This window comes from Thermobia domestica, chromosome 5, assembly GCF_964235325.1.
Source record: "Thermobia domestica chromosome 5, izTheDome1.hap1.1, whole genome shotgun sequence".
In the NCBI taxonomy this organism is placed as follows: domain Eukaryota; kingdom Metazoa; phylum Arthropoda; class Insecta; order Zygentoma; family Lepismatidae; genus Thermobia; species Thermobia domestica.
This window is the reverse complement of record NC_137458.1, coordinates 283588310-283604730: the sequence shown is the minus strand read 5'-3', so window position 1 is coordinate 283604730 and position 16421 is coordinate 283588310. Positions and strand designations below refer to the sequence as shown.

The window sequence follows — 16421 nt, the reverse complement described above, 5'->3', positions numbered from 1 at the left end:
TGTTGATTACTACTAATATATAATTAATAGTTTCTAGTAAGATTTGAAAAGTTTTTATTAATAAACATTACGATATGTCTAAGAAAGGTAATGTAAATTATGTACCAAAAAGAAACTTTCCCTTTGAAACTAGTTCCATTGGGAAATTTTACAGCGATAGAAGTTTTATTTCTATTCTTCGTAGCAATGTTATGGTGTTTGTATGGAAATACAATTGAACTCGTCCCTTACGTTCTTCTGAATGTTTTACTAGTTAAACAATATCACGATCTTTGAAGCGGTTTGCGAGCGGAGTATATGAAAAGAAGTCACAAGGACTGAAATGATGTGAAACTTAATGCTGGGGAATTATAAAAATGCTTTTCCCTTCCAAAAATTCAGTAGCGAATGCTGCTGTGTGACGTACGCTAGCGTGGTGCAGTATCTAAGTGCGTTCAATACCTAATCATATGCTTCTCATGTCCAATTCCTGTGTTAAAATTTAATAGTATGTACATAGTTCACATTTAACTCACTACTGATCACTTTGATCATCAATCGACGATCTAATGTCGCAAGAGACTTCACTCGTCCCATTATTTTCAATTTCAAGCATTCAAAGTCTTCTCACACAGGGTTCGAGTTCCATCGTAGAACGGTTTTCTAAAACGGACTTTCACGTACTTGTGCTCTGAACTGGGAATATTTGCATAAGCTCTCTGTAACTTTGCATTAGTCAGAATAGCGGATTCTGAAAGTTTTACACGAAGTTTGATACTATAGCGTTGCTCAAATTTGTGTCGGTCCACTTTACAAATTTACTTTAGACGCACTCCACAATAGTGTAGCAACTGAAGTAACTTAGGACTAGTATTTAGTTAACGTCAAGGGTTAACTTTACTACAGTTGAAAGGGGATGCTGTTGTACTTTCGATTTACACGTAGTGTTGCTAGTCTCATTACATTTCAAACACACTTTGTCTCAAAACATTAATAAAATTTTATTTAAAAAAGGTAGTAGTGATAAATTACAAGAAAATGTTTGAAAAAATAATCAATTGAATTTTTGCACATTTTATGTTTAGATGATTAGAAATTGAGGGAGTGACTGTAAACACGTAGTTGCTATTTATAATGTAATATTTAAAAACGACGAATTCAAACGTATGACACAAATACAAATTCTACTTATTACTTGAATATTACTTTGGCAATACTAATAATTATTATATATTATGTAAACAGTAAATGTCGCAGAAATGATATTGAGAACATGAACAAATAGAGGTTTGCTCTGCTTCTACACAACGTCATATATTTTAATCAGAGAATAAAAAGTGTGAGATTTTGTACAAACAAATACATAATCTAAGAACGCCATGGATAATGTACTCAAAATATTAATATAATGTTTTTTACACTACATAGTAATGTTAAACAGAAAAGCAAGTCCGGAATTAAACAATTATGCACTACGCTTAATGCATTAAAGCATCTGTTCTGGGGGGTGGTCAAAGTTTTCCGGAATCTGGATTCCGAAAACACCATGTTCTTGAATCGGAAGTTTCACTTCCTGCTTTTTTTGACTTCCGGATATTTTCCGAGTTCCAGGATTTTTCCCAAATTCGGCATTTTCCCCATTCTGGAATTTTTAGGATATTACTTACCGGAAACTAAAAATTCCGGAATTGGACAGCTCTAATGTGACCTAACATTAATAGACAAAAACCTAGTGCAAGAACTCTACGATTTTGAAATTTACTTCCTTATTACGAATACATGAAAAAAATAATCATACTTTTTATGTTAACGAACGTCAAATTTTATTCACAGCTTATGACTATTAATCGTCTTATTTCTCGTTGAACTTATTTTGTGTAAGACTATTTTTGAAATACTAATTTATTGATTCTGATATATTTGATTCTATTCTAGTTGTAATAATAATTCATATTTGCTGGCAAAGGTAGTACACTGACAAATTTTATGACTGAACGCTATTTCCCGTGAAACTAATTATAGAATTTTGCAATCTAAAAGCTACTTATCTATAAAAAGCATAAATATTAAAATTAACTTTAGAATATGTACTACATTTGAAATGAACCAAACATTTCCAATCAAATTAATATTCGTAATATAATATAGTAAAGATTGTGTTGAAGTTGTATTTATTAAAACGTAAAGAGTTGACGATAAATTATCTTATTGTATGCAAATACATTACCATGTCGAATGTGAGTACTCAGCTTCTCTTTGAACCTTTGGAGAAGGTATATTGTCTTAATAGACCATGAATAACACCTTTTATACAAACATCTCAGGAAATGAAGGGAAATATCAAAGAAAGTATCACTTAATTTTTTTAAATATTGTAATTAACTAATTCCACTTTCAATAAAAATTTCCCTTAAATTTCGTTAATTAATTGCCCTAAATATATTTTTAACAATTTCTCAATTATCGTTATTGATTTCTGATGCAATAAAACTCCAATATTGCTAATATTCACACACATTATTGGCAACTTTTAGCTGAAAAGAGAAACTAACTAACAAACTAAATATTTCCTTCCTAGTTCTGTACATTTAGAAGCTTTCTTTCCGCTTGACAGCAAATAAAATCTACTGGAGTCATTACAGATAAGACAGTTTCACAAATTGCTTCATACGAATTAATTTCGAAAATGAACAGTTTCACAGTAAGTACAGTTCACTAATTTTATATAAATATTATTATACTAATATGTATTGACAGCATAAAGCATAAGAGCCATATAATAGCCATAAGAGCCAAGTAATAATAATAGCAGTTACTTTCATCAAAAGTAGAGTTATATCTTAAAACATTATTTAATTTATTTGGTTGAGTTGAAGTCACAAGTTTCACCTCGTTTATATTAGGTTGTACACAATGCTTTAAATTTCATCCAAACCACTCTTTGCGTGACGCAAACGTCTCACAAATACGAAACTCCAGAACGCATAGAATCATGTTCGTTAACCATGGAGTCATAAAAGTCAACAACACATGTAATATATGCTTTATATATATTAAGCGTGTACATTAAATGAGTGGATGCAGATTGTGATTGGTGAAATAACTAACGTGATGTTCAACATCACATGCATAAACCCATAGAGAATTTAGTTGCATTTCCCATCACAATTCCATTTTATAGAACAAAATGAAGCGTGTTCTTTGAGAGCAGCATAATGAAACACACAAATATACATAACATATACAGGATGTTTTAGAATAACACCGACAGCATTTGATTCGTCACAACAAGATAAGATAAAATTTATAGACCAACATGGGTATCGAAATACGTACTCTTAGCGCTATGACCACCCGAAAATTTGTCGGAAAAATGCAAAACACTCATAGTTCGAGAAAAAATGTTGGATCTAAGTCGTGTAAAAGGCGATGTCTCTTACTCGTAGATTTCAATTATTCACAATGGAATGTTTTACCGGATTTGCGCAAGGGTGATCATTAAAGAAACTGGCTGATTTCCGGAGTATTTTATAAAAAAACTGAATGAAATTTAACAATTAACTAAGCCTACAATATTTCAAGAGACAAAAATAATGATAATATATAATTGAAGTCAAAAGAATTCTTCGAAAGAAGGAGAGAACACAGGTTTCATTGATCTACTTCGCTTCAGTAAGAACTGAATTAAACGAAGGTATTGACGTCTGTTGATTGTGCCTTTTACGCTAGATAAAAGCTCTTTATTGCGAAATAATGTATGGAATAAGAGTGTAATATAAAACGTTAAAGTCCTGAAGGAACTCACAGACACGAGCTGGTAGACCACATAGTTTATTGTAAAGGTCGAACAAAGGGCATCTGGTACCAGAAATGAGAGTTTTATTACTGAGGTACACTGCTCCTTCTTTGGGGCAAAAACGGGGAGACGTTACAACAGAAAACCACCGAGTGGGGAAGACAATCGTAACCACCGAGTGTGGGCCTTTTCCCTCCTGTTCACCTCTGGCGCCGTTACTGATTCTTGACTTGTTCATAGTTCAAAGCATCGCAAAGATAATAAGGCATAAGAAGTACAAGGAAAAAACTTCAACTAGGGGAATTTCAAGAGTAAGAGGAAAACAACAGATTAGTAATAGTGAAAGTGAAAATGTCGTATAAAAGGATGCTTAATACTGCATTAGTTCAGGGATGTAAACACCCAATTATCAATTCTCATTTTATGATGTCAGAAGAAAATGAAAGCAGAAGATTGTTCGTAAAGCACAAGATATTCTTATAAATTTCGCTTGCAAAAACTGCTAACTTTCACACATCATACGTATTTCAATATTTATTATAAGTAATAATTCGTACACTCAAAGGATGTATACATCGGAGGAACATTTCTTCTTCTCAGAGTCAATTATGTACTGAAACAAGAGCATGCGTTCCTGCTCTTTTCGGATTCTAACAGAGTTGAATGAATTGCCTCAATTTTTGTTCTTTGAAATATTGTAGCTGATTGTTGCTTATATTCCCCATTCAATATAAATCATTCAGTTTCTTTCGGGGATCATCCTTCCGTCGACTTCCGCAACACTCAATTGTGCGTTATTGGCACCCACAATTAAAAATGACATACATTTCCCTTTACGTAACTTCAATCCGACATTTAGTTCTCAAGTTATTCATGTTCTTTTTAGTTTGGACGTTTTCTATAAATTTTAGTTTGGTCAAAGTCCGAAAGAAACATTTCCATATAAAGGTTCTGAGACAACTTTGTATATACCATATAACGCAGCTCGTCACATAAATAACTACATAATCACTGACAATGAATTTTCATTTAGCGCTAATGATGGGTAACAGTAATACCAAGTCCCATACACTCTCAGGACTATAATCATCTTTAAATTTAGAAAATAGATACTTCGGAGTCTACTGGGCATTCATTCTTACTTAATGAAGAAAACAAGCACAAGGATTGCCCATCAAACCACGTTACTCTATTACAAATTATTTCTCACGAAACTTTGATGCCTATGTAAGCAATACTGTCTGCAGCGTTGAAGTATTGCCAACTAATTAAATACAAAAGGTTTAAATATTCATTTGTATTAGGAAATGAAGAAACAAACTACAAGTGAAAACAATAAGATTAAAAACGAGATTGCAATACTTGTGATAACCGGGAACCATTTTCTATCTTCTGAAACTTTGAAATAGCAAACATAGAAGCTCACCAGCAGGAAGAAGGTTAAAACGATACGTTAAATTTATTATGCCATTCTAAGTTACAGTTAATTCTCACTGGCCATAATTTCTTCTATATATCACAGAGTTCATATTAATGGCCCAAGAGCTACAGTTTGCCAAAACTAAACTTTATATTGCCTACTCCTAACGTTTCTGCTAGCTACGATCCAATATAAACTCTTGGAATCAGAGCCAACTCTACCTGTGCTGTATCTGTCTAGTTCCCTTTGTAGTAGAGTTTGGTGGATGTCTTAGATTTTAGTGTCTCTTTCAGCAACAATGATCTATGAAAAATTGACCTATGGAGTACCGAACCACATGAACTCAGATGGTCTCCAGCGCCGTAGACCATTAAGCTAAAGTTAACCAAGTACCTACAAAGAAGCTTATTGCAGATTTAAAAATACGTGCTCGTGTCCATTTCGTCGTACGTTTCCATGAAAGATTTGTTCATTCTTTAAATAAGTTGAAAACCATTGATTCTGAGCTAACTTATTTATTGAATAGAGGATTTATTCGTTTATTCCTTTATCATAGTAATAAAATGCTCGTAATTATTATTTAAATTCTCGTGACTTATCTTTTCATTTAACATCCTACAGAAAATGTGGCCCCATATACCAAGAGCAAGTTGTGAGACTACAATGAATCTATAGATGTTTTTTTTTTTAAACCAAATTTTAAGGAACCGTTTATGTTCGACATAAATTAAAGAAACATGCCATATGGATGTTTAATTTTACACGTTTAATTTTACAGTAGCATTACGAAAAAGTACACAAATGTTTGGAAGCATCCTCTCCAACAATATAAAAATCATCAGAGCTTTAAAATTCATGACTCCGGACATTCAGTTGTTGCATCTCTTAAATATTTATTTAATCTAATCCCATTTTAATGGGTAATGTTCGAATTATTAAACCTACATCAGAAATTAATCTCATGCACTACATTACTTCATAATGAATCAGTGAAATAGTTATTTTTTTCAATTGCTGTCTCTTTCCTTCACTCTCTCTTTCTCCTTCTGCCCCTTTTTTAGTTATTTAAATTTCCACAATTTCTTCACCTCTAATGAAATCCCAGGTAATAATTTGAAGTACAAGGCATTGAATATACAGTGTTAATATAAAACAGCACCAACTTTACAGAAACCAGACATCTGTTATAGGAAGACATCAGAAGGAAACAAGAATAAGTAAAGGAATAAGACAAGGATATGGGCTTTCACTTCTCCTGTTTAACGTCCACATCCATATAGAAGATGCTATGAAAGAATTTTTTGATGAAAACGAGAGAAACGTAAAAATAAATGAAAAGGTTTTCAGCAAATTAAGGTTTGCTGATGACAGAGTACGGATAGAGGAGAACGAAGAAAACATTCAGGAAGCACTTTCAAACTTGAATGTCCAGCTGGACAAAACATGCAAACTGAAGAGGGAGAGAATATCGGGGCAAAGAGGGCAAACGTATGGCTAGAGGGAGACAATATCGAAAACGTCAAGACGTTCCCCTATTTAGTAAGTCTAATATACTCGACGGAAGAAGTGAAAAAAGACCTAAGTTCCAGAATAGTACAAGCTAAACAAACATTCAATAGGAAAAGAGTACTGCTAATATCAAGAAATGTGTCGTTGGAGGTTCGGAAACGATTTATTAAGACTATGGTATGGAGCGTGGCGTTTTACGGATTATTAGAGACACGAACATTGAAAAAAGCTAAAATATCCAAGCTGAAAGTATATAAAATGTGGTGTAGGCGCAGAATGTTACGGATTTCATAAACCGAAAAAAACGGAATGAAGACATACTAAAGGAAGCTAATGAAATACTACAGATCATGAAAATAATAGGTAAAAAGAAGAAACTGCATGCTTCTCCATCTTCTTCGGCACTATCAACGTGTTGGATCAACGTGTAGATAGAGGGAAACGCAGAAGGAAAACCAGGAAGAGAGAGACTGAGGATATAATATGTGTATGCAGTTACGAAGATACCTTATCAAAGTACAAAACAGCAGACCCAAGAGATAGAAAAAATGTAATGTTTCCATATTTCCCCCCAACCAATGATTGAGGTGAGGAATAATAATAAGAAATGAAACAGCAAGTACATCTACTTTTCTATTTTTCTTTCTTTCTTGGAAAAGAATTTCGAGTTATCCTTTATGACAACCCGTTTTTCGAGTAAGCAGCAGTGATCAGGCAGAGAAAAATGGCAACACTATCATAGGCGGCAAAATAAATTAGTCCTCTCAAATTACTTGCTCTTATCTCAAACAAGTCTTACCAACAACCCTGATCTATTGCACCCTGAAGTTCATAGTGCTATGTTTAACGTACTACTCACTATCACAGAACACGACATATAACACACAATAATAGGAGTGATGTATTAGAGTACATGAATGTTTCCACTGATTTGATTACTACATTCGATGTAAACGATATGATTATTTTAAAAATATATATTCTTTCATTCTTTCAGATCATTTTCGCTCTCATCGCTCTCGCAACTTCTGCCCATGCAGTTGGCGTTTTAGGAGGTGTTGGAGGAATTGATTCTTACGTAAGTTAAGCTAAGCCTCAATAAGCAAATATAACTGATTTATTGTTTAAAAGTGCTAATATATAGGAAAGTATTTCTTGATTCCACTTAATGTAGTAGTATGGTACAAGCTTAGTGTGTAATAATTTTGCTCACAAAGTAGTTATTTAAACCATCACGCAAACAAGGTTTTCCCTTGTTCAAAACTGTTAATTCAGTTATCATTGCCTTGAGAGTAAAGTAGCACATAACAAATAAATTGTTTATTGTTGCCTTGTAAGGGTATAGTTAAAAACCAAAAAGTCACGAAAAGTAGTAATAGGAACATAAAATATTTAAAAGCATGAATATTTATCAGTATATAATAGTTACTTTACAAACTAATTGTTGCTGATACTCTAAATTTTGAGAAAATCTTAGAAAGTAGTTTCAAAAATGGTATGCAAAATATCATGTTCCTTGTAAGATATGTTCAATTTAGATAAACATAAATTGTTAAAATTAATATCGAAATAATTGAATCAGTGTAGAAATAATTTAATCTGAATAACATTCTTTCATTCAGGCTTACCCGCGATACCAATTTGGCTACGCAGTGAGCGACGGCCTCACAGGTGACAACAAACAACAGACTGAATTTCGTGATGGTCCAGTTGTCAGAGGGCAATACAGTCTGATTGAACCTGATGGCAGCCGAAGAATTGTTACATACGGAGCTGACGATATCAATGGATTTAATGCCATTGTGAGAAGAGTTGGAGCTAATCTTCACTCTGGAGTCGGAGGAGTCGGATACCTTGGTTAATAATGTTAGAACATAATTCATGTATTTATAAACGGAAATAAATATTGTGCAAGAATATTTCATGTCCATATTTTATATTTATATTATGATATTATGTGGAATCAATACGCTTTTCATAGTTGTTATTTTTTCTAATTAATATATATATTTTTGCACTTGAGGGGGGGTAAGAGGGATACAAATCTGGACAGGCAGACAATTTGTTATCACATGATGACCTACAAAAGAAATTGTTTCATGATGTTCGGTAAAATTCAATAACTTATCTGACTGTAGGGCCACAGTTATGATACATAAAAGCCATATTTGACATATAATATTAATGCTACATTTACAGTTTTAGTTTACATTTTGTTACATGCTTTATTACGTTTATGATGCAATCTGGGCTCTTCATTTTAATTCAATATTCATCATATTGATGGGTATGACAAGTTAAACAATGTGGCTTTATTTTAAAGTTCTTTGTTTCATCCGTAAAATATCTTTAGCATATTAAATAACAGTACAGAATTCTTTAAAATTAGTACGAGTCCCCCTAAAACATGGTGAATAAAAATTAATTTATTGACTTCCAATTTGACTGTGGTTCCATATGTTTAATTTCACTATAACTGTTTTTCTTTGTGGTAGGCGTCTAGCCTGGATTTATTGTTGGTTACCTGTTTAAGCAACACGCAAAGAGCTCGATATAGTATCATAAGTTAGGAGATGCAAACACTGATCTGACTATCTTTCTTTCACCCACAACAATTTCTGTCACTTTGCCTGAGCAAATTTGCTGTCAGTCAGTCTCAACGAAGCACAAATGTTTTGTGGATGTTTTGTGTAGAATATTGTGAAGTGAGTTATTGAATCTTACACTGGACAATATTGCAAGAAGTTGTGGTCTGATATTATCGATCTCTCTTATATTTAAATGTATTTGCTTTAGTGATGTAAGTGCTCTCAAGAGCCATCAATCATATAAGAAATTTTGTTACAATATTTCAAAATAATTTTATTAGAAATAAGCCATTGACTTTCCCTAGTTCACAGTATTTCAGTTGTTTATAATTTGATGGCATCTAGACTTCTCGTGCTTAAAGCTAATAATATTTAAGATGCTACTGTTCTCAACACCAGCCACAGCTCTACGTAATTATGTTATTATATTTTAAAGAGATTTAAAGTTCATTTTGTATTCACATAAGATTTGATTCCTGTTGGACAAAGGTTACAATGAAAAGTGTAAGGAGATTCTGTTCCATATTTGTTTTCCTCCGGAAACTCTACTGAGCAATATTTAGGGCTATGAAATTTATAATGTCGTTAGCTAATAGTAGTTTAGATGATTGTTCCATGATGTAATCGGTCTCTTTCCTGCTCAAAGCATTGAATTTTGATCATGTAGCTTTCCTCAACAGCATTCGATCTTAATAATATATAATTTAATAATATTTTAAAAATATTCCATAATAATCTGACTTACGGACGTAGGATTTGTTTTCCGTGTTTTCCGTGATACGAATGGTCACAATTGTACCTAAAAGGGCATCGTCCATCTCCCTGAAGCTTCCTGGAGTATTGTTTTCTTACTAATATTTTTATCGTATGGAATTCACACTATCTCATTTTCAACGGTTTCAGGTTTGCCGTATCTCAATTGACACTTCACATATTCCAACAATCTCTCTTGTGTTTAAATCAAATAATTCTAATAATCTAACTTCCTCCCAAACCCAACAACGTTGTATTAAATCATAGTATTAAATTAATTTAGTTATAGTATTCTTAAAATAAATTTGAGACTGTTTTTTTTTTTTTTTTTTTTTTTTACAATGAAAGATGTTAGAGTTGCAATGACTATTCATATAACTCCCTGAAATCATTGATTTAATTTTTCGTTGCTCAGCGTTATCAGTACGTATTTTAGATAAGTGTGTCTTGATATCGAGCTATCTCGTACTAGAAATTGAATGACTTGTCTTAAAATCTGACACAACTGCATGTAATTTTGTAAAGAAACATTTAAAGTTAATATGAGTTATGGATGTAGGAGTTAATATTTTATTGAAATGGAGGCACAAAGAAAATTGAATGAGTTAAACATCTCAGGCTACACTTCCAGTTATCTTCTTGTGTAATATGTACGTCTACGAATTTTCATGGCTCTCTAATTGGAAATGTTAAAATTAGATATGCCTTCGTGTCATTGAGGTCCTCCTTGTTTAACGCGAATAATTTAAGTGCTCTCAAGCAACCTGAATTATGCAAGTTACATTATTCCAACGGTTTAGATGAATTATAAATGAATTTGATTCGTTGGTTTATGTTTTGTCTTCCGTTGGACTATGGGTTAGGAGTCTACTGCCTTCACCGGTGGTATTTACATATATGACTTAGCCTGAATCCGCCATTAAATTTTGTAGTCCTCCCTCGTTTCCAAATTCAGTTTACAGTATTTCGGTCTACATTTCATCTGAATTACTCTTCAATCAAGTGACTTACCTTCTCAATCATAATAGTGAACATGATTAATGTTTCCATTACTTAGCCCTTATTGGATATATAAGTTATCAGTCACATCAATTGTGAAGAAGACTTTTACAAATAATATATTACTTTTTTAAGATTATTTTAAGCTTACTTATAACTTAATCTCATAAAGTTATGGCTTCTTACATTCAGCTAAACCAACATTCCTAGAAAATAAAACAAAGTTCCAATCTATAAACACTTAATATAAGTACAGAATTTTCCTCTGACAAAACTTTGCGTCGGTAGCTTAACCAAGTGATCAGTGAATATCTTTGACATTTGATATGCAAATTTTACAGGACATTTCATACTGCACTATTCCATTCCATGTAGTTCACATTTTACTTCTTATAACTAAATAACTAACTAACTATCTCTGTGGCCTATGGAATCCGGTGGTCTTGATGCCAAGTTCACAAAAGCTCTCCACTGACTTCTACCCTTAGCTAATTGGAACCAGTTTATATTTTGTATTCCTATCTCTGCGAGATCCATCTTAATATTGTCCTCCCATCTGCGCCTAGGTATTCCTAATGGTCGTTTTCCGATTGGTCTGCCAGTCAAGACTTTGAAAGCATTTCTACTTTCTTCCATTCTATCTACATGACCTGCCCACCTAAGCCTCCTAGCCTTGACGACTCGAACAATGTTGGGTAAACCGTATAAGCTATGTAGTTCATCGTTATTCCCCATTCCCGTTCCTCTTGGGTCCGAATATTCGTCTCAGGATCTTCTTCTCAAATACCTTCAGTCTATGTTCTTCTTTCAGAGTAAGCGACCACGTTTCGCAACAATATATAACAACAGGCATGATTATTATTTTATATATTTTAAGCTTCAAATTACTCGACAGAATTCGCGACCACAAGAGATTTTGAACCGAATAGTAATACGAATTCCCTGCATTTAGTCGACATTTAATTTCTTCGTGAATATGATTTTCGTCTGTTAATATTGATCCTAAATACTTGAAAATATCCACTTTATCAAAAGTATTATTTAATATTTTAACGCATCCTTAATTGACGTATTAGGCCCGGCGCACTTCCATGTATTTAGTTTTCTTTGCATTTACTTCTAAACCCATGTCCCTGCAAGTGTTTAATACGATCTCTGCATTTCTCTCTATTATTCTCCTATCATCCCCTATTAAATTTACATCATCAGCATATGCCATAACCTGGTGAATACCGTTCAACTCTAGGCCCTGGTTGGTATCCTTCATTTTCCTTATTCCAGCACAAAGCTAAATATTAATAATAATAATGGGAACAACGCATCTCCTTTTTTCAGGCCATTTTCGACTTGAAAGTTCGTGGACAAAATATTTCCTACCCGGATCTTACTTTGGGATTAATTTAAACATATCCTAATTAATCTAATTAGCTTTCTCTATATTCCAAGCTCTGTAAGAACGTTGTATAATGTTTCTCTCCTAACCGAGTCGTACGCCTTTCTAAAATCAATAAATAGTTGATGTACCGAGGTATTGTATTCCCACTTTTTTCGAGTATTTGGAGAATGGTAAATATTTGGTCGATAGTTGACCTATTTCGTCTACATCCGCATTGATAATGTCCAATAATTTCATCTGCGTATAGGGTCTATCTTGCTAATAGAATATTTCAAAGGATTTTTATAGGATATTGACAGAAGAGAAATGCCTCGATAATTATTACAGTCAGTTTTGTCGCCTTTCTTGTGAATTGGAGCAATGATTGATTCTCACCATTCTTGTGGCAATTCTTCCTTGCTCCAGATAAGGAGAATGAGTTTGTGTATCTTGTTCCACAATTTTTCGCCTCCAGTTAAAATTAATTCAGCCGGAATTTCATCTACACCCGGAGATTTGTGTTTCTTTAATTTCTTTATAGCGGTTTCAATTTCTATTCTATTGGGTTCTGGAATATACGGTTCTGCGGTGTGTATCTCCTTTTCTCCAAGCACATTAGTTTTTGTCTACGTGTTCAGCAAATCGTCAAGGTAATCTTCCAATCCATTTAAGATGATATTCGTACCAGTGAGAACTGTTCCGACAGCTTTCTTTAATATACAAGCACGAGATTGATAGCCTTTCTTAAATTCACTATTCCCCTTATACATGTCTCGAATATTTTTATTTTTACCATCATCTTCAAGTTCCTCAATTTTAGATTTCAAAAAATTGCGTTTCTTTCTTCTAAATGTTTTGGAAGTTTCCCGCCTGATATCTGCTAAATTTTGTGTAGTTATTTCATTTGGATTTTGTAGCCAGCGTAATTTTGCCTGTTTTCTCTTCTCTGCTAATTTAGTGCATTCATGATAGAACCATGGTTTGTACCTACGTATTTCCGCGTGTCCCAATTTTTCTTTTGCTGAACTTTTAATGCTATATCTAATTTCAATCCAAGTATCCTCAACACTAGTGCACTCCGAATCTTCTAAAACCGAGAATCTATTCGAAGCTTCAATGTGGTATTCCTCTCTTACCTGACTTTCTTTAAATTTCTTTAAATTAAATCTCTCCGCTTTGGGACATCGAATATTATCTTCATTCAACGATAATCTCTCTCGTATTATCGCTGCTACCAGGTAGTGATCAGTGTCACAATCAGCCCTTTTAAACGACCGGACATCAATTATGCTAGATTGCCTTCTTCTATCTACTAAAACGTGATTAATTTGATTTTTTGTTTTTCTGTCTGGTGAAGTCCAAGTATATTTATAAACGTCGTGATGTGGAAGTTTGTACTCTTCACTATTAGAATTTTGGATGTTGCAAAATTCACGACTCTAACACCGTTGTTATTGCTTTCCTTATGCAGACTTTCGTTCCCTATAATCGGTTTGAAAACATCCTCTCGTCCTACCTTCGCCTTGAAATCCCCTAATAGAATTTTCATATGGTATCACGGGAGTTGGTCAAATATCCGTTCCACTTCTTCGTAAAAACTGACTTTTATATCGTCATCCTTATCTTCAGTTGGGGCATGTACGTACAGATAAAACGATAATATCACACCACCGTCCCATAAGGGTAATAAAAGAAACTCTGTCAGTGATAAATTCAACCCGTTCAATTGCAGTTAATATTCGTTTGTGAACGAAAAACCCCGTTCCTAACTGGTGATTTTTATTTCCTTCCCCGTAAAAGAAAGTAAAATTTCCGGAATTCACAGATCCATTTCCTTCCTACCCTACTTTGTGAACTCCTACTAGGTCCATCCCGTATTTCTCTAACTCACTCGTTACGGATTTTTACGCGCCTGCCCTATAAAGACTTCTAATCTTTCATGTTCCAAATCTCATATCCCTTTTCTTTTGCTGAAATCGTGCCAAGTTATCAATCCTTGTCCGAGACTTTTGTGAATGTTTCTGAACAGGTGCCTTTTTTACAGGCTAAGGTTGTTAGCCTTACCCAAACCCCCAAGCTGTAGTGACAACTCTTAGTCGTCTGTCCGCGACTACTTATTCAGTATATTCGCAGCTAACATCTATATCTCTCGATCCGGAACCTGAGGACGCGCCATGGCATGGTGACAGGAACCCATGTTTCATGGTTTACTTCTGAGAACGCACTCCAAAATAATTAATTTTGAGGTTTATACTGTATAGTAACATAGCGTCTTTAAAAATCATCAAGAAATCTTGCATCTTGACATTTAGTGTGTGACTGCTAATAACAAATTCCGGTGTACCTTACCAAGTGAAGTGAAAAAATCATATTTTCATGAAATCTGAAGTGTAATAATAATAATTAAACATATAATAACTGGAAGCTTAAGCACCGTCATTACACACTGGTTTATATTAGAAGTATGACTTACTTTTCTCAAATAGGATAATTTCTAAAGTTCTAACATACTTTTCGCAAAATTGTCATACAGAAATCAAATCTTTGTTCTTGTGTATAGTTCACTTATTAATTACGTTGGAACGACATAACAATTTTAATTTTCTTGTAGTATATTTCGTATCTAACAACTTTAATAAAATTTTCTTTTATTCCTTCGCGATTGAAAACGTCGAAAAACTTTCCGAACGTTCTAAGGTACAACTGAGCTTGATTCTGGGCTGTGTATAAAAGAGTTTAAATTAGTACAAAATCATCCCTTTTAAATATGAATATCCTAAAAATAGTTTATAAACTTGGTTCTTTAAATAGTGTGGAGAGCTTTCCACTCTAGTTCTACTCGCAAGACAAAAGTGGTTCTGCTCTAGGGAGTTAATCCGATCTACAAGTCTGCTGGAAACTGGGTTAAAAACGGAATATGACTTTGAAAGCAAAAATAAATACTAAAGGAAATTATATCAAACATTTTTTCTAACTATGGTGTAGCAACATTTTTAAAACAAAATATTAAGCAATGAATTAAATGTATAAAACGACTAGGATAGTGATAATGCCTAACTTGCGTTTATTGATTTAATACGAAAAAAATGCGGAAAATAAACTTTTTGAAGTCCGTTGAAAGGTATCACTCAATAGGCTAAGAGCAACGTTTATCTGTGATTTCGTAGAGCATTATCGAAGCTGGAAAGCATACACCCTAGAACTTCATATCTTATTCAGAGGAATCTTGTATTGTTTGTCCGTTCTTGAGTTTTTCTGACAGCGTTTGTTTGTGTGTGTATGGTTAGGGGAAGACGTTGTACATGTGAACACTTTTAGAGTATTCGAAATTTTGGTGCTAATATTCAGCACTTTTTCCCCAATTTTTATCGTATATTTGAAGTGTCATCTCTTTGCTATTAGATAGGATGATTTTTAAATACGTTGCATAATTACAGCAGCTGTTATAATACATAATAAGAACATATACGTTTAGTTCACAGGTACATTATTTTCATGTAAGATTGAACAGACCCTCTTGTACATTTGTACAGTGATAATTACAACGTTTCTGAGGCAATAATATAAAAAGAAGCCACAAAATATTAATAGTTATAAACTACAATAAAAGGTTTAGATATAAAAAAGTTCCCCAGTATTAAAATTTTAATAATTAAGTTAAAAATTGAAGAAAAATTCCAAGAAAAACTTGTGAACATTAAAGTTGAGCATATTCAGTTCTTAACATAACCTTATATGTTATTCAATAAGCGAATATTTCGAAACTACTTAAAATTATAATTAATAACTTTATATCCTAAACTATATAAAACCCATCAATTGTTTTAACTACTTACATTGCGTAGCTTGAAACAGTATTATTTATCGTTTAAAGGTACAAGATGCATTAATGTTCATAGGTACAAGAGGGTCAGCAAAAGGAAAAATGTTCTCCATTAGCTTAAATATTGAACAGAAGTTAAAACTAAAAATATTACTGTATTCATCAATGATTCTACCCCA

General features: G+C 33.2%; 1 pseudogene; it reads left to right on the top strand.

Moving 5' to 3' along the window:
- Positions 1 to 2207: 2207 nt before the first annotated feature.
- Positions 2208 to 8566, top strand: LOC145685550 (cuticle protein 19 pseudogene; annotated as a pseudogene).
- Positions 8567 to 16421: the final 7855 nt, after the last annotated feature.